The sequence below is a fragment of the Myotis brandtii genome, unplaced genomic scaffold, assembly GCF_000412655.1.
Source record: "Myotis brandtii unplaced genomic scaffold, ASM41265v1 scaffold53, whole genome shotgun sequence".
NCBI lineage: Eukaryota > Metazoa > Chordata > Mammalia > Chiroptera > Vespertilionidae > Myotis > Myotis brandtii.
Window position 1 is genome coordinate 5,847,615 of NW_005369942.1, and position 20,909 is coordinate 5,868,523.

Below are 20,909 nucleotides of genomic sequence, written 5' to 3' on the forward strand. Positions count from 1 at the left end.
AGCCGGCCCCCACCCGTGCACCAGGCCTCTATCCTATATAATAAAAGGGTAATATTCAAATTGACCCTAACAGCAGAATGACTGGGAATGACCAGTCACTATGACACACACTGACCACCAGGGGGCAGACGCTCAATGCAGGAGATGTCCCCTGGTGGTCAGTGCGCTCCCACAGGGGGAGCTCTGCTCAGCCACAAGCCAGGCTTCCAGCTGCCAGCACAGTGGTGGTGGTAGGAGACTCTCCCGCCTCCTCAGCAGAGCTAAGGATGTCCGACTGCAGCTTAGGCCTGGTCCCCGCTGTCAAGTGGACATCCCCTGAGGGCTCCTGGGCTGCCAGAGGGATCTCTGACTGCCAGCTTAGGCCCGATCCCCTGGGGAGCGGTGGACATCCCCCGAGGGGTCCCAGACTGCGAGAGGGCACAGGCAGGGCTGAGGGAACCCCCCAAGTGCACAAATTTTTGTGCACTGGGCCTCTAGTATATCTATCTATCTATCTATCTACACACACACGTGTGTGTATAGCCCTCATATATGTACTAGAGGCCCGGAGCACGGATTTGTGGGGTCCCTCAGCCTGTCCTGCACCCTCTCACAATCCGAGATCCCTCAGGGGATGTCGGACTGCCAGTTTTGGCCTGGTCCCTGGCAGTCTGACATATTCCAAGAGATGTAGTAGTGCGCAAAGTGGCAGGCAGCCGGGAAGGAGCCCACGTTAGGCATCACACCGCTCCAGCTCATCCCGGCCCCACTGCAACTGCTGCTACTCACTAGTGCTGCTATGGAGGTGGGAGAGGCTCGCGCCCCTGCAGCTGTGCTCGCCAGCCATGAGCCTTGTGTCTGGCCCTGGTGTTCAGCACTCGTCATAGCGACCAGTCAACCAGTCATTTGGTTGTTCAGTCGTTTGGTCACTTAGGCTTTTATATATATAGATGTATATGCATACATGCGCGCGCGGGCGCGCACACACACACACACACACACACACACACACACACACAATTTCTGTCTTTCTCGGTACCCTGGTTGATATAGGTAGGTTGAAGTTCTTAGCTTCTATCAAATTTGAGAGTTCTTGGAATAGAAGGGAGATAGTCAGTGCCAAGGAAATGTCTCAGAAATTCCAGAGATGATCCTGCCTCCCATGAACCTTGTTTGCTCCTCGCCCTATAGAGTCAGACAATGCACCACCTGGCAGATTCTTGGAATCCTCTGCTAGAATTTCTTCCCAGTCACAGGACCCATGAGCACCCATGGCAATATTTAATTTGAAGTAGATATCACTTACAGGATGGACCAAACTGTGGCTGGACCTAAGCAGTGCAAGAAGGCTCTCAGAACTCCCAGCAACTGAGTTTGGAATCTTTCCCTGAACCTAGCAGGAATGCAAACCCATATTTCCTGAGGTTTATTTTTTTTTATATATCAGTTATCAGATTATGGTGGGGTTGTAGTGTCTAAAATCAGTATGCTAAATATAGAGCAAATATTAAACTTAGATGTGGAGATTTGGAAGAGGATTTGAAGGAGAAAAACAATTGGGGGGGCTGGATAATAGATATGGTGATCTGATTAGCTTTGCAAGCAATAATTGGGCATGTTTACTAATTTTCAGGATGACTGTTTGTTGAAAGAGAATTTTTCTATGAATATTTCATGATTCACATAGTCATGGTCCAAGACTTCTAATCAAGGGAATATTTGAATAGCAAAAGCCTTGGAAGCTAGCGTTTTAAAGATGTCTACCCAGAGACATTCGCCTCCATTCCAGCAGAATACATAAGGACAAAGGCTTCCCCTCCACCTCTCGAGAGGATTTGTTTACATTATTTGCCTGCAGGACCTATATAAGCTCTTGGTCTCATAATTTCGGGGTCGCCCTCTTGTAATGTGAATCCACTGCACATGCAGATGAACTATGATTCTCTTATATGTCACCCTGTGGGGGATGTGGCACTCAGGGGAGTGACACAGATGCTACCCCGTGAGTAATAGACTGTTTCTCTGGTCCAGAAGCCTCATGCTCATGATCTCATAATCTTGATATCTCTGTCCTTATATATACATAAAATTACTGTTAACTGAAAGTATTTTTAAATACGCCACTGCAAAAGTAGGGTTAGGACAATGTTCACATGGATATTTATCATCCTGGCTTTCTGTAAAAGTGAGGGCAAAACATTATTTAAACAAATGCTTGCATCTTTTCAATATGAAAGTTTACTATTTAACACTACAAATCACAAAGTTTTAAAGAAGGTGTTCTCTTTTCCATTACATCATTTTCATTCTGGGAAGAAAAATAAACGCATGAAGTATTTTTAAATACGCCACTGCAAAAGCAGGGTTAGGACAATGTTCACATGGATATTTATTATCCTGGCTTTCTGTAAAAGTGAGGGCAAAACATTATTTAAACAAATGCTTGCATCTTTTCAATATGAAAGTTTACTATTTAACACTACAAATCACAAAGTTTTAAAGAAGGTGTTCTCTTTTCCATTACATCATTTTCATTCTGGGAAGAAAAATAAACGCATGGAGATTAATTACAGTATTGTAGAGAACATGTTGAATGTCATTAACAAGCACATATGAGTGACAGATGCTTCAAATCTGACTTCTCTTTCCGTTTCATCTCTTCTGCCTCCAGCCAGAGAATGCTTTTGTCTGTTTGCTTGTTTGTGTTTTGTTTTGCTTTCAAGGACTCACATGATTAGTTTGTGCCTGGATAATTTAGAATAATCTCCACGTTTTAAGCTCCATGACCTTAATTACATCCACAAAGTTCCTTTTGCTATGTAACAGCATATTGTCAGGTTCTAAAGATTAAGGCATGGACTTCTTTGGCGGGGGGGACATTGTACCTGTCACAGTCCATATACTTAATATCTCAGTCTTAATCTCCTCATTTATAGAATGGGCATACCAATACCTAACCCAAAGGGGCGTTTTGAAAATTAATCAGATAATTGTAAAGCACAGCCTGCCTCTCCTTCCTACTTCCTTCTTTCCAGGAGTGACCCAGGTTCTAGGCTGACTCACTTATACATTAGAGGGTGGTGATGGGAATATTTTTCATAGAACTGAAATAAAATGCTCCTTTCCCACTGCTCACTCTTTCCAGTGAGTGCTGTGTCTAAAGACATGTGTAGTTAACATGTGTAGCAGAGCAAAATATCAAGTGACTCGGTTAAGCCTTTGGCAAATACTGGTAATGATTCAACGTCAATCCAATATTGAATTCTATGACAGACGACTGAACTATTGATATTTTGTTTTGCTGATGAAAGGAGGAATCAAATGTTTTAGTACAAACCTGCAGGACAGTTCTGTTAATGAAGTCATTGATAAAAGGGACATTTGTTCATCTGTCACAGCACTGCCCTAAATCTAAATTGATCCTCAGAACATACCTGATAAACATCAAACACCAGGCTTCCTTTGCACTGTCAGGAAATATGCTTTAATCATATGTCATTGAAAAAGTCTTATACATGAAAAATATACAGAAAGATTGAAAAAGTCTGTAATAGCACAAAAATGGTATCGACCCAATTCAAAAGAGAAAATCATAACCAAATATTTTACCTGAATATGTATATACTTATCGATTTTGCCAAATATTTTAACAATTATCTGTGAAGTTAAATGTAAATCATTTTTCCAAATTTATATATTCTCAGGAAGAGTGCATGGTTTAACTGTATTTACACAGCTAGAAAGTCGTAGAAAGATCTACATTCAGATTTTTTCCTTTTTTTAAAAAAAAATCTCTTACACACTTACTGAGTATGAAGTATAGATGGAAAGAATAGTTTTATTATGCAACAGATGGAATTTTTTTGAAATGTCATTATTTTCACACTATTTTATGATATTTAAAAGAAAGCAAAAAGGTTTCACAGAAGTAGAAGGATTGGCAAATTCTCAATATGTTAGATCAGCCTATAATGCTTAACCACAGAGCAAAGAATAAAGATTAGAATTGTAAAGCACAGCCTGCCTCTCCTTCCTACTTCCTTCTTTCCAGGAGTGACAAATTGGAATGAGAAAACCAAAAACCCTAAAAACTCTCTGATGGATAAATAACAGATAAGCATGTTCCTGTCCCTTAATATTGTGAAAGCAAGGTCATTGTTTTTCAAATAATTTTGAAAATCCACTAAAAAGCTGACTAGAAATTCCCCCTTCTACTGTAGAAGCATGAGCGCTAAAAGTGCAAAAAAGAGAAAAGTAAAAACATTAACTAATGACAAATAGTAATTGCCAAGGGGAAATATAGTGGTAGAGTCAAATACTTTTCATGATTCAGTTATTTAAATTTGATGAAAACTAGAGCTTTATTTTCTGATACCATTCCATAGAACATAAAAATAATGTTCCTAATGTTATTTAACATAATTTATTAAAATGTGATGTAGAGTGGAATATTTTTTCTTATACTTGGCAGCCAGGGCCAGAAAAACCATTTCCTTAGACATTATATGTAACAGTATCATTATTGGAGAGATAGTATTTACATCGAAATAAAGTGATTCTAGACCCAGTGATCTCTCTTTAACTCAGTTTTAGTGTTGTAAGCAAAAATCTCTATTGAATTATAAGGTAATATTATCTTTTAAAAAATACCTATTAAGTTAAATACAGTAAACTAGACTCTCCAGGCAGAGTGTCCACATGGGACAATTAGTCAGCTACAGTGATGTAAAGTGATGCTTTTCTCTTGTTAATAAATGGATAATTACAGAAACTCAACATCATACTGGCTGGACACAAAGGGCTGCTATGCAGATTCAAAAATGCATAGTTTCTATGTGAAATCTCTTAGATTATGTGGAGAATATTAAATGTTTTTATTTAAAATTATGAAACTTATGAATAGCAGAAGGAGTACTGGTGAGACAATAGAAAATAATAATTATTTATCATTTAAAACAACGTATAATTATATTTGTGGTGATATCAGTTAAAATTAGATGACAAATGGGGCTCAACAACCAGATACCCCAAAATGCTTAAAGAAAATATGCTTGTCTTATGTGAGTTAAACCACGGGATATAAAATACATGCCATTTCTGTTATTAAAAAAAAAGTATTGCTACACAGCAACAAGAATGGAAAGAAACCTGATTAATGTTCAATGTTTGCCTTAGATCTCCAAAGTTTTGTTTTATTACAATCTGGATGTGCTTTTATTTTTATGTCTTAAAATATATTTTTATTGATTTTTATAGAGGAAGGGAGAGGGACAGAGAGATAGAAACATCAATGATGAGAGAGAATCATTGATTGGCTGCCTCCTGCATGCACCCTACTGAGGATTGAGCTCACAACCTGGGTATATGCCTAACCTGGAATCTAACCGTGACCTCCTGGTTCATAGGTCGATGCTTAACCACTGAGCTACACCGGCCAGGCTGAATGTGCTTCTAAATTAAAAGATGTATTTCATGTCTCTTCCTTTTCCCTTATTTGTAATATGTTTTCAAACAAAAACAAAAATAAAAACATTACTAAAGCTGTGTTCATAATCTTAGTAGGTTATCCTTGAGCTAATAGCCAATGCTTAGCTAAAGATGACTGTGTCAGAAGGTGAAGGCTCACACTGTAGCCCTATGCACTGAATACTTTCCAGGGGACACCACCACAAGAAACAGTCAACTAACATATTTCATTCTCAGTAAAAATTAATAATTTAAAATCCATTTCATATATCCCTGCCTCTTCTCAGTTTAGTGCAAGTGAATTCATTAACTGCATTCTACTTAAATCTGAGATCCAGACCAGATTAAATTTCTACCTTTGAAAGCTGATGTCTTGAAACTGAACTGTGGTGCCAAATTCCCCATCATCCAACCCCTCCTATAGATATTCTGAACTTAATGAATTTCTTGCATCCAAATTCTTACCTTTTTTTAACTTTAAAAAATACTGAAAATCGATTAAACAACAAATATTAACTGCGGGTCCTACATAGCAAGACAGATACTTAACCTTATGGAAAAATAAATTGAAATAAAAGCCATGGGCACTGGGAAACAGACAAAAACAAAACAAAACAAAACAAAAATACACAAATCTGTACTTAAGTAGAGGAAATAATGTTTAAATTCAAGAAGAATACTAAATCCTACAGTTAACCTACAAGCATAAGAAATGCCATTAAATATGCAAAACTATTAAATTATGATGTTATTTTAGGTAGTGGACTTTGCTTAAAAAGGCTGCAGGGATGCCGAACTGGTTTGGCTCAGTGGATGGAGCATCGGCCTGCGGACTGGAGGGTCCTGGGTTCGATTCCGGTCAAGGGGAAATAATGTTTAAATTCAAGAAGAATACTAAATCCTACAGTTAACCTACAAGTATAAGAAATGCCATTAAATATGCAAAACTATTAAATTATGATGTTATTTTAAGTAGTGGACTTTGCTTAAAAAGGCTGTAGGGTGCAAAATAAGGAATTGAGGTAGAAAAAAAGAGGGTGGGGACACACGTTGGGGTAAGAAAACAGTATGAGCAAAGCAATACCCTTTCAGTGCTTTTATTACCCCAGGTCAATAGTAGAATGACTTCGCCCTCTAATTCACAAAGAAAAGAAAGGCATGTGCTACCCACAGAAATTTTAAATGATATGCATATATTTGATATACTCGTTGATATTATATCTTCACAACTTTCCACAGTAGGGAAAAGCCAGACCGCTGGAAGACCTAATGACCCAATAAGAAAGAGAAGAGAGGGACAAGCTACTGTGGCAGAGCAAGAGCCGCCTTCTGTGCTAGGCCAGTAATGTCCAATAGAACTTTTTGTGACAAAGGGAATGTCCTATCTGTGCTGTCCAAATGGTCCACTAGTCAAGTATAGAGACTGAGAACTTGAACTGCAGTTAGTAAAACTGAGGAACTGAATCTTTGATTGTGTCTCATTTTAATCTATTTAAATTGAATTAGCCACCCATCGCTTCTGCAGCGGTTCTCAACCTGTGGGTGCGACCCCTTGGGGGGTCGAATGACCCTTTCACAGGGCTCGCCTAAGACCATCGGAAAACACATATATAATTACATATTGTTTACAGTAGCAAAATTACAGTTATGAAGTAGCAACGAAAATAATTTTATGGTTGGAGGTCACCACAACATGAGGAACTGTATTAAAGGGTCGCAGCATTAGGAAGGTTGAGAACCACTGAGCTAGAGGCTAGTGTGGGGGAGTGTTGTTAGATGAGGAGGCCTCACTGCCAGCTTCCTTCCTCTCCCTGCTGATTGGGCCCTGGAGCCCTTTGGTCAGGAGGGCATTTCAGCCTGCTCACACTGCACTGACCACCAAACTTCAGGGTGCCACCAGGAAGAGGTTTGGGGAAGCTATGCCAGCTCATGTCAGTTATTTTCGTAGCTACCTCCTTGACTCTGTTTCTTGGTCTGTTAGTAAACTAACTAGAAAGCAACCAAAGGCAGAGTTGGAATCTTCAATCTGTTCAGTTTTAGAATCGAAGCCATCATTTTTAGTTTGACCTACTCTCTCATGTGCCAACAATTAAAATATGGATTCATACCTATTTGAAAATCTGTCTTACAATTTAACTGACTACATTTAAATGTTTACCTTTTCTAAATAGATACAGATTTTTTTTTTGGACTGAGTTTATCAGTTAGAGCTGAACTATAAGTTCAGAGAAACAAAGTTGATAATGGAAACATCAGCCAAGTTTTCACTTGAGCCACCTTGCTGTAAAGTTTGGTATGCGTTGCATTCCATTCCGCTTCAGAAGGCTCTTTATTCTATGTGGAGTAATTCTACCTCTGCACTCGATGTATGCATGGTGCCTCTCAGTGCATTGCCTATTTCTAAGAATGAATCATAGTAATGTTACCCTTCATGTCTCCCCAGCACTGAGATACTACTTTGGGTTATGATACCATTCTATATGGGATTGGACAAACTTCAAGTAATTTAATGAAGCAATAACCCCACTCTGGGAGTGTAGGACTCCTGAGGAAAAAATTCAGTCTTGTATTAGTGTTATATACAATGTACATGAGCGTTAGTAATATAAGTCATCTTAAATATGTATGACTTTATTTCGGTACTGTTAGTCATGTTCCAAAACTTATTCTCCAGTCTGTACTTCTCCTCTCCTTTGAAAAAAATTAAAATAACTGATTTTCCCTCAGAGAAAATAGGAAGGTATGCTAAAAACACAGATAGCTCTGCCTTGGTATATGGCTGTGAATTTCCTGAGGTATCATTTTTCCAGATATAATGAAATGAAACTTTTGTACTTTGTCCAATCTTTTGTTACTTTCTAAATTCTCTCTCTTGAATACTTAACACCTAATGTGTTAATGGTTATGATAGACATCATAGAAGATCATCCTTGAGAATTTATGGTGCTTGTACAGACCATACAAAGTGCAGAGCTGCTATAAGAAGAAAATACATTTTTTAACCTAACCTGACTAGCTTACAGTCATCCTATTGAGGTGCCTCTAATGTAACTGGTATAAAGAAAGAGAAGGCTAGACGTGTACAGGGAGGGGTATTGTTAAAGAAGAGCAAGAAAGGGAAATGCATGACAATAGAAATATTCCTTTCAAAATCTTTCCTTTTACAACTTCTTTGTTGCCCTATTGTTAAAAAGATGCCTATAGAAAATCCAAATGAATGCCATATGTTTCTGGTTTCAAGCTAATAGAACCAAATGTTTAGCTTCTTGAACTCTACATTAAGACAATTTCTAAAATCCTGAGCCTGGTAACATTATTTGAAATATAAAAAAAATTAGAAGAAAAAGTAGCCTAAACTAAAAAATGGAATAAATATCCTCATATTGCCAAAGGGGTCTTATTTCATCATATTAGTTATCAAACTCTTAGCCATGAGTCTGAAACCCCTTAACAACTGCTTTACAAACTTTATAATATATCTTAAGTTCCCTATTTACTTATAAGAGAGGTTAACTGGAATTATTTAAAATGACTGCAGTTGAATTGATAATAGCCTTATAGGAATCAGATATTCCACTTTGCTATTATCTGATGTGAGTTTCAATAACACAAAATAACAACAAATTTATTTTAAAAATATAAATTAATTTGAATCAAATTAGGATTGCAACACTGACTGAATTACCAAGTAACACACGACATTGAAAAATTGCCATTTGATTCCAGGTCTCAAATTAACTCTCTTAATTGTCATTTCCTCAGAGAAGTGCTTTGTTCACACCCTATCTAATATATTGACCATTATTTTCTCTCTCGATTCCTTATTCATTTTCTTTTAACCTTCATTATATATTCATAATTATCTTATGAACAGTCTGCTTGATGGTTTTTATTAGTCTCCTCCATATTTCAGTTCAAGGAATGTGAGGAAATGTTTTGTTAATCTTCAAATCTTCAGTTCTTAGACCAATTCCTGACTCAGATTAGGCTATATAATATGTATGGAATAGATTAATTATTCTATGCATATTAATTATTATTAATAATTACTCATTACATATTATTATTAATAATCATTACATATAAATAATTTATTACAGCTATGCCATAATTTGGACATTATGTCTAAATTTCTTTTCAGTTAAGCTTTACATGATTATAAAGCAGTAACTAAAAACTCTTAAGGACTAATCTAAGTGGTAACTAAGAAGTCATTTTTGTATATTTGTATTAAAATCATCTTCTGTATGTTTACATAGACATATATTTTAAATACTGACTCTTTGTTATGAAAGATAAATGAGATTTAACCAAATCTGTCTCATTTATTATTGTCTCCAAGAAGCACACGAAGCTATAAACAAAACACTGTCATTTGTCTATCAATTATATATTCTACTGATATGGAAAATATTTAGAAGGAAATAAGCTGCTTGTTCATAGCCAGCCTGATACATACACTTATTAAGTATAACTATACATCATGCATTTTTTCAAAAAATTGTTTTAAGATAATATTTAGCCTGAAATAATAAATGTATGCTTACTTTATAAATTTGAAACTACTGAAAACACAATGGATAAATGAAAATACTCCAAATTCTACCTATAGGGACAATCACTAAGAGCATCTTGGTATATCCCCTTGCAGTCTTTTCTTATAACTGTATATAAAATTGCCAATATAAGATCATTTTCAACATGCTAGTTTTATGTTTCAACTTAATATTTTACAAATTATTTCTTTATATAAAATCTGTACTTTGTGTCTTTTTTTATTATTACTAACACTATTTTTATTTTTTTTAAATGTATTGATTAAGGTATTACATATGTGTCCTTATTGCCCCATTGCCCCCCACCCCACCCCCACTCATGCCCTCACCCTCCTGGTGTTTGTGTCCATTGGTTAGGCATATATGCATGCATACATGTCCTTTGGTTGATCTTTCCCCTTTACCCCAACCCTCCCCTGCCTTCCCTCTGAGGTTTGACAGTCTGATTGATGCTTCTCTATCTCTGGATCTGTTTTTGTTCATCAGTTTATGTTGTTCATTATATTCCATAAATGAGTGAGATCATGTGATACTTATCTTTCTCTGACTGGCTTATTTCACTTAGTATAATGCTCTCCAGTTCCATTCATGCTGTTGCAAATGGTAAGAATTCCTTCTTTTTTACTGCAGAGTAGTATTCCATTGTTTAGATGTACCACAGTTTTTTAATCCACCCATCTGCTGATGGGCACTTAGGCTGCTTTCAAATTTTAGCTATGGTAAATTGTGTACTTGGTCTTTTAATTAATATACAACTTTAATATGTTATTAAAATTAACTGTAATCATTTTAGAAATACATTTTGATTGATCACATGATTACACTATCACTATGTCACCTTTAACAAACCCCTTATTTTATGCATTTTTATTGATTTATTGGGGTGACACTGATTAATAAAATTACATGGGTTTCCGATATGTAATTCTATAATACATCATTTGTATATTGTATCGTGTGTTCACCACCCAAAGTCAAATATCTTTCTATTTTGTTATATATAATGAAAAATTTTTCTCCACACATAGGTCTTCAACAGAGGTTTCGATGACAATTTTAGTTCCTTTTGGAAGTTGGAAGTGAGCTACTGCTCAAATAAAGGGAGATGGAACTTTTTAGGAATCATGACATGGTTATATACAATGCAGGGGAAAGTCGGGTTACAGCTGTATGTGAACAGTTTATTCCTGCATTGTTTATTTATTAGTTGTCATATCATTTCCATATGAACAACTGTAAACCTACTTTATATTTCCAAAATGTTTTTCAGCAATGTAGCACTAATTAATTCTCTAACTACAAATTTTAGGTTGCCTACTGCTTATGTTAAAATAAAATTTAAAAAAACTGTATTAATTCGAAAGCCTAATAGTAAAACAGAGTATCCTAGTTTAATGTATCAGTACAATTAAATGTTTTATACATTTACTAGACATTCCTCTTAATATATATTTTAAGTTTAATTCCTATTAAGTTATAATTTCCTTTTTGTGGTAGAGTGCCTAATTCTCTATTTTATACGATCCTAATATAACTACTATTTTTAACATACTGTTGAAAACTGTTTAGTTTTTTAATTGTATAGGAAAATTAAAAATTTAGATATGAATTTGTGTTTTATGCACATGCTGGTCTGCAATAGTTTATTTGATAACCTTGAAACCACAATTCAGAATTGTTTCCAAGTTTAGGAAATCATGATTTTACCCATACATTATGTAGCACCCCTCCCTGCACAGTACCACATAATCAAACACAGTATTTTAGGAATTAAAAGCATGAATGTCCCAACAACATTCTCATGCCCATACATGTCAGGTCCTCCTAATAAGTATTGGTGTCCCCCAACAATTAAACAAACAAAAATAATAAAGCCTAGGTGTATATAACCTTTTGAATTTTTCAACTGAGGATAAGCAATTACAGACTTACATTAGCTCATAAATTTTCAAATCATATTTTGCATAAGAAAATCCCATGTTACTGATGACCCTAAAATGTATACTATGGATATGTTTCATTAAAGTGTTATGATAATTCTCTTCTAACTTGAGATAATTTCTGTAGGAATAGGATATATATATATATATACATATATACACACACACACACACACACACACACACACACACACACACACATATATATTCCTATATAATAAAAAGCTAATATGTAAATGGACCAAATTGTGGAACGACCGGTCACTATGATGTGCACTGACCACCAGGGGGCAGACACTCAATGCAGGAGCTGCCTCCTGGTGGTCAGTGCATTCCCATAGGGGGAGCGCTACTCAGCCAGAAGCTGGACTCATGGCTGGCGAGTGCAGCGGCAGTGGCGGGAGCCTCTCCTGCCTCTGCAGCAGTGTAAGGACCCCTCTGGGGATGTCCCCCGAGTACACGAATGTCTTGCACCTGACCTCTACTAGTATGTGTATGTATGTGTGTATATATATATATGTATGTATATAAATTCTTAACTCAAATACTATTCTGAATCAACTTTGGTTAGTAGGTAAAGAACACAAATAACCTTTTCTTGTCTCAGACACTGTCATTTACATCTAGGTTTAATGAGATAGAAGACCTTTGGTCAAGAACAATTGTTTTATGCAAAAGTTGAGAAGTACTTTTGTTGCCTCTACTCTTTTATACCTTATCTTCTTGGCTTGCCCCATCATCTGACTAACGCCTTGTTTTGCTTACCATAACAAAAATGTAAGGTGTCTTCTGACTCAGTGAATGGATTATAAAACCCCATTATTCCTTTCTTTATTCAATAATGATTTATCAAATGTTTTTGTTTTCTATGCTAGTCACTCTTCTAGCTATTGATGATATAGAAATAAACACACCAGGGGCATTTTCTCCTTTGTGAGACTTAACATTGTACAAAGGAAGGAGAAATACATAATTATATAATACCAGAGGCCCGGTGCATGAATTCTGCATGGGTGGGGTCCCTCGGCCTGGCTGGCAATCAGGGCCAATCAGGGCCATCTCACCCAGTCCCAATCGGAGTCGATGGGGGCTGGCTGGCTGGAGAGGTTGGCTGGCCAGCCAGGGAGGAATGGTGGGAGGGCACGAGCGAGTGTCCGGCCCTCTTGCCCAGTCCCGATCGGCTGGACCCCAGCAGCAAACTAACCAACTGGTTGGAGTGCCTGCCCCCTGGTGGTCGGTGCATGTCATAGTGACTGGTCGAGCGGTCAACTGAATGGTCAACTGATCAGTCAGACATTTAGCATATTATGCTTTTATTATATGTCATGTCAGTGATACATACTCTGAAGAAAAGGAAGTCAGGAGAAGGGAACAGAAAACAACACAGGTGGATGTTGTCCTAGAGTCCTCAGAGACAGACTCTCTGAGCAGAGGAGTCTGATGCTTGAAGAGATCAAGAAACAAGGCCAGCCCTAGCTGGTAGACTCAGTGGTTAGAGCATCGGCCTGAGGACTGAAGGGTCTCGGGTTCAATTCTTGTTGAGGTTACATACCTTGGTTGCAGGCAACCGATAGATGTGTCTCTCTCACGTCAATGTTTCTCTCTCTCCCTCTCTCCCTCTCTCCCCATCCCTTCCACTCTCTCCAAAAATCAATGGAAAAAATATCCTCAGGTGAGGATTAACAAAAAAGAAACAAACAAAAAGAAACAAGGCCAGTGTGTCTGAAGTAAGCAAGAATGAGTGCTAAAAAAATAACTCCTAATAACCAACCCAAGACCACATTATAACATGTCCTTTTATTCATTGTTCCATATTTCTCAGTTGAACTCTTTGAAAACTCAAATAAATAATAAATAAATAAGCAAGCATATAAGTGAATTTGTGGCTCATATATACACCTACAGCAAAACAGTGGTTGTTCAGTAAACACTTACTAAAGAAATGAATATATTTAAAATAATAGCAAGTGATAGAAATAAAAATATATATTTTCTCTGCTATTAAAAGAAAAGTAAAAATAAGAAGCTGAAGAGAGAATACAAGCAGCATGCCTAATAGGTAAGACATATATATTTAGAGGGGGATGTTTGAGACGGAAAATGTTTATGGATTATTTCTAAGTGCCAGATTGAACATGGCTATAGAATCCGAAAATAGACAATGAAAAGAAGGACCTATCAAACTGGTAAAATAAAAAAAAAGTAGAAGAGAATAAGATAGGCTTTAATAATGAATGATGTTATTTATTCAAATCAAGTCAAGATTTGTCATTTAAACAAAATATTACAAATTGAGTGATCTTTGAATTTAATGTAATAAAGATCTGGGAATCTACTTCTTTAAGTTTTAATTTTTGGTGTGTTTGTGTAAAAGGGGGAGAACTTAGGTCAAGTGAACATAAATTAATGGGGTTAATGGAGCACTTTAATTCTAAGAGTAATTACTTAGCAGGTTCTTAATGATTTTTATTTTAGAATTAACTTGGGAATCATTGTGATCTACTAATGAATAACAGAATATAAAGGTACATAAGTCAATAAATCAAATTTCTCTCATGAATGCAATATGCATCAATTTACTGTTGAGAATTGCAGGCTAATGTGAATTTCTTTTATTGGTCCTATTCTCCAGAGCAAACTATTCATATTTACATTAGTTTTTTAATGGGACCTTCTTTGAAATCAGCATCAGGGACTCCTTGTAAAATTTCCTTAACAAACAGCACAGCTATTAGGAAATCTGTCACATGGAATCTTGATCCATGTGGTTTTACAAACTTCCAATACATTGCTGCTTCTGCCTCCAGTTGTTCCTGGAATGGAACTACATATTTGGTGGACACTAAAGAAACACTATGTGACCTAGAGTAGGTCATATACTAGTACTGTCTCCAACTAAGCCTCAGATTGTACACTTGTAAAATGTAAGGAACAGAGGACATGATTTAAACTACATTTCCAAACCTAAACTTCTATTGTTTCGTAAAATTTAAATGGGTTGTTGCCATTAGCAATTATTCCAACTTTTGGAAATCTGTTAATATTTTATTAAATCTAAACATAAAAAGTAAATAATTAAGAAAATTTTCCAAATCATGTATACAAATTGTTGCATGACATTTTAATATATGCAGTTCTCACATTTTCTAATTCATTTTACCATGTGTCTATAATTTGAAATTAAAAAATTAATCTTTACTTTTGGGGCATTCTTTAAACCAAAGAATTATGATTCGTAGTCAAAGGTTTTAAAGTCATTTATCTTCAGTCTTCTTGTCAACAAATCAAAGAGGGATATAGAAAGCATTTGGCTCATATAGACATAACATATGTCTATGTTTGTATTAAAAAAAAAATCCAACTAATGTCAGGGATTTTCGATAACGTACAATTATAAGCTTCCTTCTTCCTACCAAGCCACAGCCTTTCTACTGTTTTGGTTAAAAAGCCCTAGATGCAGCTTTCCCTGCTTTCATAAATGTACTGAGTCCAACATTAGAGAAATCTTCCTAATTTTCAGATTCATTACTCAGAGTACATATGTACTGCTGCAAACAGTGTCTTTCTAAATGGATGTTGTTTACATGGTTTGGGGGTGAGTTTGAGGAAAAGAGCAAGGAGAAAGAATACAGAGTAGAAAAGTAAAAATTGGCATTTAAGATTGGTGAGATGGGGCGGTTATTCTAATTCCCATCTTCCCTTCTGAAAGTACACATCAGAAGAGCATTCCAAGATCTGTCCTTTTATTCAACTTGTTCTTTTATTTTACCCTGAGCATTATATAGTTTATGATTAGATTTTATGGGGGTAAACATTTACCTTGATTTTATCATATTTTTTAAGCCTCAGAGAGTTATAAAGTAGTTGGTTATGAGTTAAAGAACATATAAAAGTATTTATCTCCCTCCATTTTTCATGAAACATACTCTCTCATTTTTTCAGAGGATGACTCATCATCATCTTGAGCCAACACTAATGGTAGCCTCATAGAAACTTAGTATTGGGAGAAGTGTTGAAGATTGTGGAGTCAACTTTTCCATCTGATGTAGGCCCCCAACTCAGGAAAAGACTATGACTTTGCCAGCTACAAAGTCAATTGACTTTGCTTTTTAATTTGTCAGCTCTACTTGTTATAAAATTCTCCTACAGGGCAAAATCGGCCTTATTCTATTGCCCACTACTGTCTTTAGTTCTGCTCTCCACCACACAACTGACTGAGAAGCTGTGTAAGCACACATTCACTCTACATATACTTGGAAGCAACTATCTAACTCACACTTATCTTTTCTTCAGCAAAACTATTCCTCATTTGCTCTAATTTTCTTCACTATAGCAGTCCTCCTTAGATACATCTTCTTTAACATTGTCTTTCATAAAATCTAAAACACATAATGCAACCTAATAGAGACCTTCACATACATTTAGTCTAATGTGATACATGCATCTTAGGTTGTAGATTTTCAATATTTCAAGTTTTTATTGTGATCATTTCCCTATAACATGGCATCGCCACAACTAACTTTACTTGAGATGGAATAGCTAACTCTAAATAAACTTTCTTGAAATGCAACAATTAAGCTTTCTCCTACAATCAGATTGATTAAGAGATTGCTATTTTCATTTCCAGATCTTTATCAATATGGCTACAACACTTGAGGCAACATCAAAAAGAGTACTCATTTGATACCAGACCAAGGTCAAAGATTCTGTTCAGGAAAAGAAGATAATATAAGCAATTTCTCACTGAGAAAATAAAATACCATGGAAAAAAATGTTAGAAACTTTTTAAAACACCTTGCAATCCAATGCAGAAAATAAACACACCGATTACATAGTACTTTAGAAAACACTGTGAAAAGAACAGTATGTCAGTTATCATAAATCATAAAGGCCACTCAATCTCCCCCAAATTATAGTATTATAAGACCTTATACTTCATGTATTAACAGAGATGTTCATAGGATTTCTCTCTTAAAACATTTTTTCCAACTACAGTTCTTTTCATTGTTAAAAAATCTAACCTAATACAAAAGCATAGTGGATAAGACACCACACCAGAGCAAAGTCTTTGGTTCTCATTTGTTCCACAGTCATGCCATTAGTCAAGGCACTTCAACTTCCTGACATCAAACTGTCTCCTTCTTGAATAAGAGAATCAGATGTGCTAATTTCTAATCTTTTTCAGATCCAACTTTCTAGCGCTCTATTACCCTACTTCAGATTGAAAGTCTGTCTCAATCAAACTCTATTGGGTTTTTTTAAGCTGATACTTAATATAGTTTGCTTTAGAATGTTAAATGTAAAAAAATTACTTTTGCCATAAAATTCACATTGGATCTTATCCTACATTGACCTAAAATAACGTGTCAACATTCCTAAATAAAATTACTAGTTCAGAAGACATTATAATTCCCTCAAATAAAATCAGTGCTAGTTTTGCACCTTAAACATCTAAATCTTTTCTTGTGCACCTTGAAGCTATACAATGCTCTTTACTAATCATCCAAGAATGTGGGGTTGTGTCTCCTGTCCTCATGTTCCTGTCTGAACTCACAAAAAAGGAAAATCTGCCAACATTTGGAAGATACACTCAGGAGAGAGTAAGAGTGATTAAGTTATTAAAACAAATTAACATTTTAAGGATCACCTTTTATGCATGACACACTCTCCTACCTCATCTCTCCAGTTTGACACAGAGCCTGGTTCCCTATATAGCTTTAGTTTGGCCTCTGCATCTTGTAATAAGCACACCAGGCAGGTTCTCTCTTTAGTTTCTCAGTTTTCAGTTTCTTTGGTTGTAATTCAAGTACAGTTGACCCTTGAACAACACTGGTACAAATTGGGCAGATCCACATATTAAACAGATTTTTTTCAAGAACCACTATGAATGCATTTTCTCTTCCTTATGATTTTCTTAGTAACATTTTCTTTTCTCTAGCTTAGTTTATTGTAAGAATATAGTATATGATACATATACAAACTATGTGTTCATCAACTGTTTATGTTATAAGTGAGGTCACAGTAGGCTATTAGTAGTATCAAAGAACAAAATTCAGTGGAGTAAATTTGAGGATCTAATCAATTCTATTAAGTGATTACCGATGGGAAATATCCCATCTTAGGGACTGTACAAAATGAAAGTTTTTGTTTTTATATGAAAAAGGGTGGGGTAGAGGAGGTATTAACGAATGAAAGAAAAGGATTATTTTTAAGACCAGAACATCTTTTGGCAGAAAGGGACTAGGAGGGATCTTATTATGCAGATTATCTCATCTCTCTATGGTGTCTGGTTTGGGGGTGAAGAGAACCCAAGTGTCATATTACCTCCTTCCTGTTCTTTGGAAAATTCCAGACTGACTGATTAAGGCTATGTTTTTTGGAGAGGTTAAAACTATGGCTAAATCTGGTATTAAATCTAGGTTTGGTATCATGAGCTTTTAGCAGGAGTGACACCATTTAGGGCCCATTAAAGAGAAATATATCTTTAAATTTACTTGATTTAATTTTGTTTTTTAACAGTTCTTAATTTTTCGGGGGGTCAAAAATTATATGCAGATTTCTACTGTGTGAGGGCCCTAAGCCCCACATCATTTACAGGCCAATTGTGCATAGTTCTGCGTGACTCCTTGGCTCTGCAAATAGGAAGTGTGAGTTGTGGGAATAAAATAAGTCCTCTGTGGTATCCACAAATCTGGACAAGTACTGGACCTTTATTTACAACTATGAACAAAAATTGTTGTTTCACCCACTAAGAATCCTATCTATTCTCTACTCCTCAGAACCAGGAAGGAGAAAGATAATTATACTACTATGCCTAACAAACTATATTGTTCTATGTTGACCCTGGCATATTTTAGGCTTTTGGGGTAATTCTGGAACTTTAAAAGAACTATGTTTTCTATAGCACTTCTTAAATTTTGCAATAAACCTCCTGTTTAATGGCTTCATATTGGAGAATGTTTTTCTGCTCTGAGAAGAATTGCAGCAGAGTTATGAATTACATTGTTCGACATTAAAGGACATTCTAGACATTATCCAACATTTCAGTAACTGGTAAATACAAAATATATTTCTTTTTAATGTTGTAAGTAAGATGATTTTTATAAATAAGAGGAAGTGGGGCTGTTAAGAATAGCATAATAAATTTTCCACTAGTGAAATGTGTGAAGCCTACCATTCAGTACAAAGACCATAACCATGAAGGGACTGAATGATGCAGCCAAGGAGGCCCAGACAGTGAATCACACTATCAAAGGATGACCTCATTCCAAAAATCTATTTAAAAAAAAAAGAAGAATCTGTCCAAAACCTAATTGCAAAAAAAACCACCCATAAACACTGAAAACCTTTTAAAACATTTTACAATAAAAGATTAAAACCCATAAAAATGGAAAGAAATGGTTCAATTATCATTTTTAAATGATAGTTTTCTGTTTTAAAAGTTATTTCTATTCCTTAAATCATACTCCATATCTCTAAAACTTTTTATGAGAAATCAGAATACTAACAACACAATATCAACTAAATAGTAGAGAAAAAGGGCATTATTCTAAAATCCAAAAGTCAAGATGCAAAAAAAAATGTGTATTAATGACTTATAGTGTATAATATAAATAACAGTTTCAAAGTTTCTTTATAAAATATGGTTACTAAGAAAGTTATTTGAAAAATACTTAGTGTGGCAGAAATTTTTATTACCTAATTATGAGGGCTCTCAACCTTTCTAGCTTACTGAGAGATATGCGTTTTTCAGGAATTGATTCATGGAACATTATTTAGGGGAAGGCAGCTACAATCCTGACTCCCAGGAGACCCTGATCGGCCTGAGTCAGTCACAGCGATGACATTCCTCTTTGCTTGGGGATGGGCATGTGATTCACTGTGGACAATAAGACTTGAAGGGAAGTTGATATTGAGGGTTCTGGAAAAGATTCTCTTGTGTAGATTGCTGTGAGGTGATGTCGGGAAGTGTTATAGCCCTTCAACAACCACAAAGAGAGCCAGTGCTGGGGCAAAGCTAAAGAGATACCTGATCAGAGAAATTAAAAGAACCTGGAAACTACACACCTCAAGATTTTCACTTATATATTTAAAAAACATATTAAATATCCTTGGTGTCTGTGACTTGTGACTAAAGGCCTAACACCCGATCAACTGAGACATAGCTGGTTGTAATGCATCAAGGAAGCACTTGTAGATGCAGCAGTGCCATATAATAGTAGGTGATAAATCATTTAAAAGTTAGTAAAAAGAAATTAGAAAAAGAATTTCTTAAAAATTTGATACAAGTGTTCATCAAGCAATATCACTAAAGCAGTATCACTTTGGTTTCTTCAATTGAAGAAATTTCTTTTAAAAAAAGACAGTGGTTACATTATCTCACCCTCAGTTTCAAGAAAAAGGTATAAAAACCATGTATCTTTGAAAATCGTTTAGTCATGTTCATTTGACAGTCTCAGCTAAATAAAGGTTTAGTGGAGAATGACTTATTCAATCCATTACAGATGCCTAAATAAATAATAGTATGATTCAGGGCTCTAAAATCTAGACACAATTGATGAAAAATTTCATGAATGTTTAAGTTAGATATTAGGCTGTATTCATTCACTCATTCATTAGTTCATTTTCCATCAATTTAATTTCATTCATTCATTTCATAAGAATTCACTAAGCATCTATCTATCAGATTCAGAATACAAGGCTCACTGGCTACCCTGGAAAAGATGAAAATGGCTTTCCTTTCTTGAAGATCATAATTTAGATGGGAACAAAGGTTATATGATTAATCAAATACATAACTACTTATTTTAATTGTGGAAAGCACTAAGATAAAGGTAAGGTTGTGAGGAAGTGGGTGATAAGAGTATCTGATCTAACCTGAGGTGATTAGGGAAGTTGTCCATGAGCAATGGCCTACCAAGAGGGATAGCTAACAGTGGGAACAGCCTGTCCCCATGGGAGAAATATT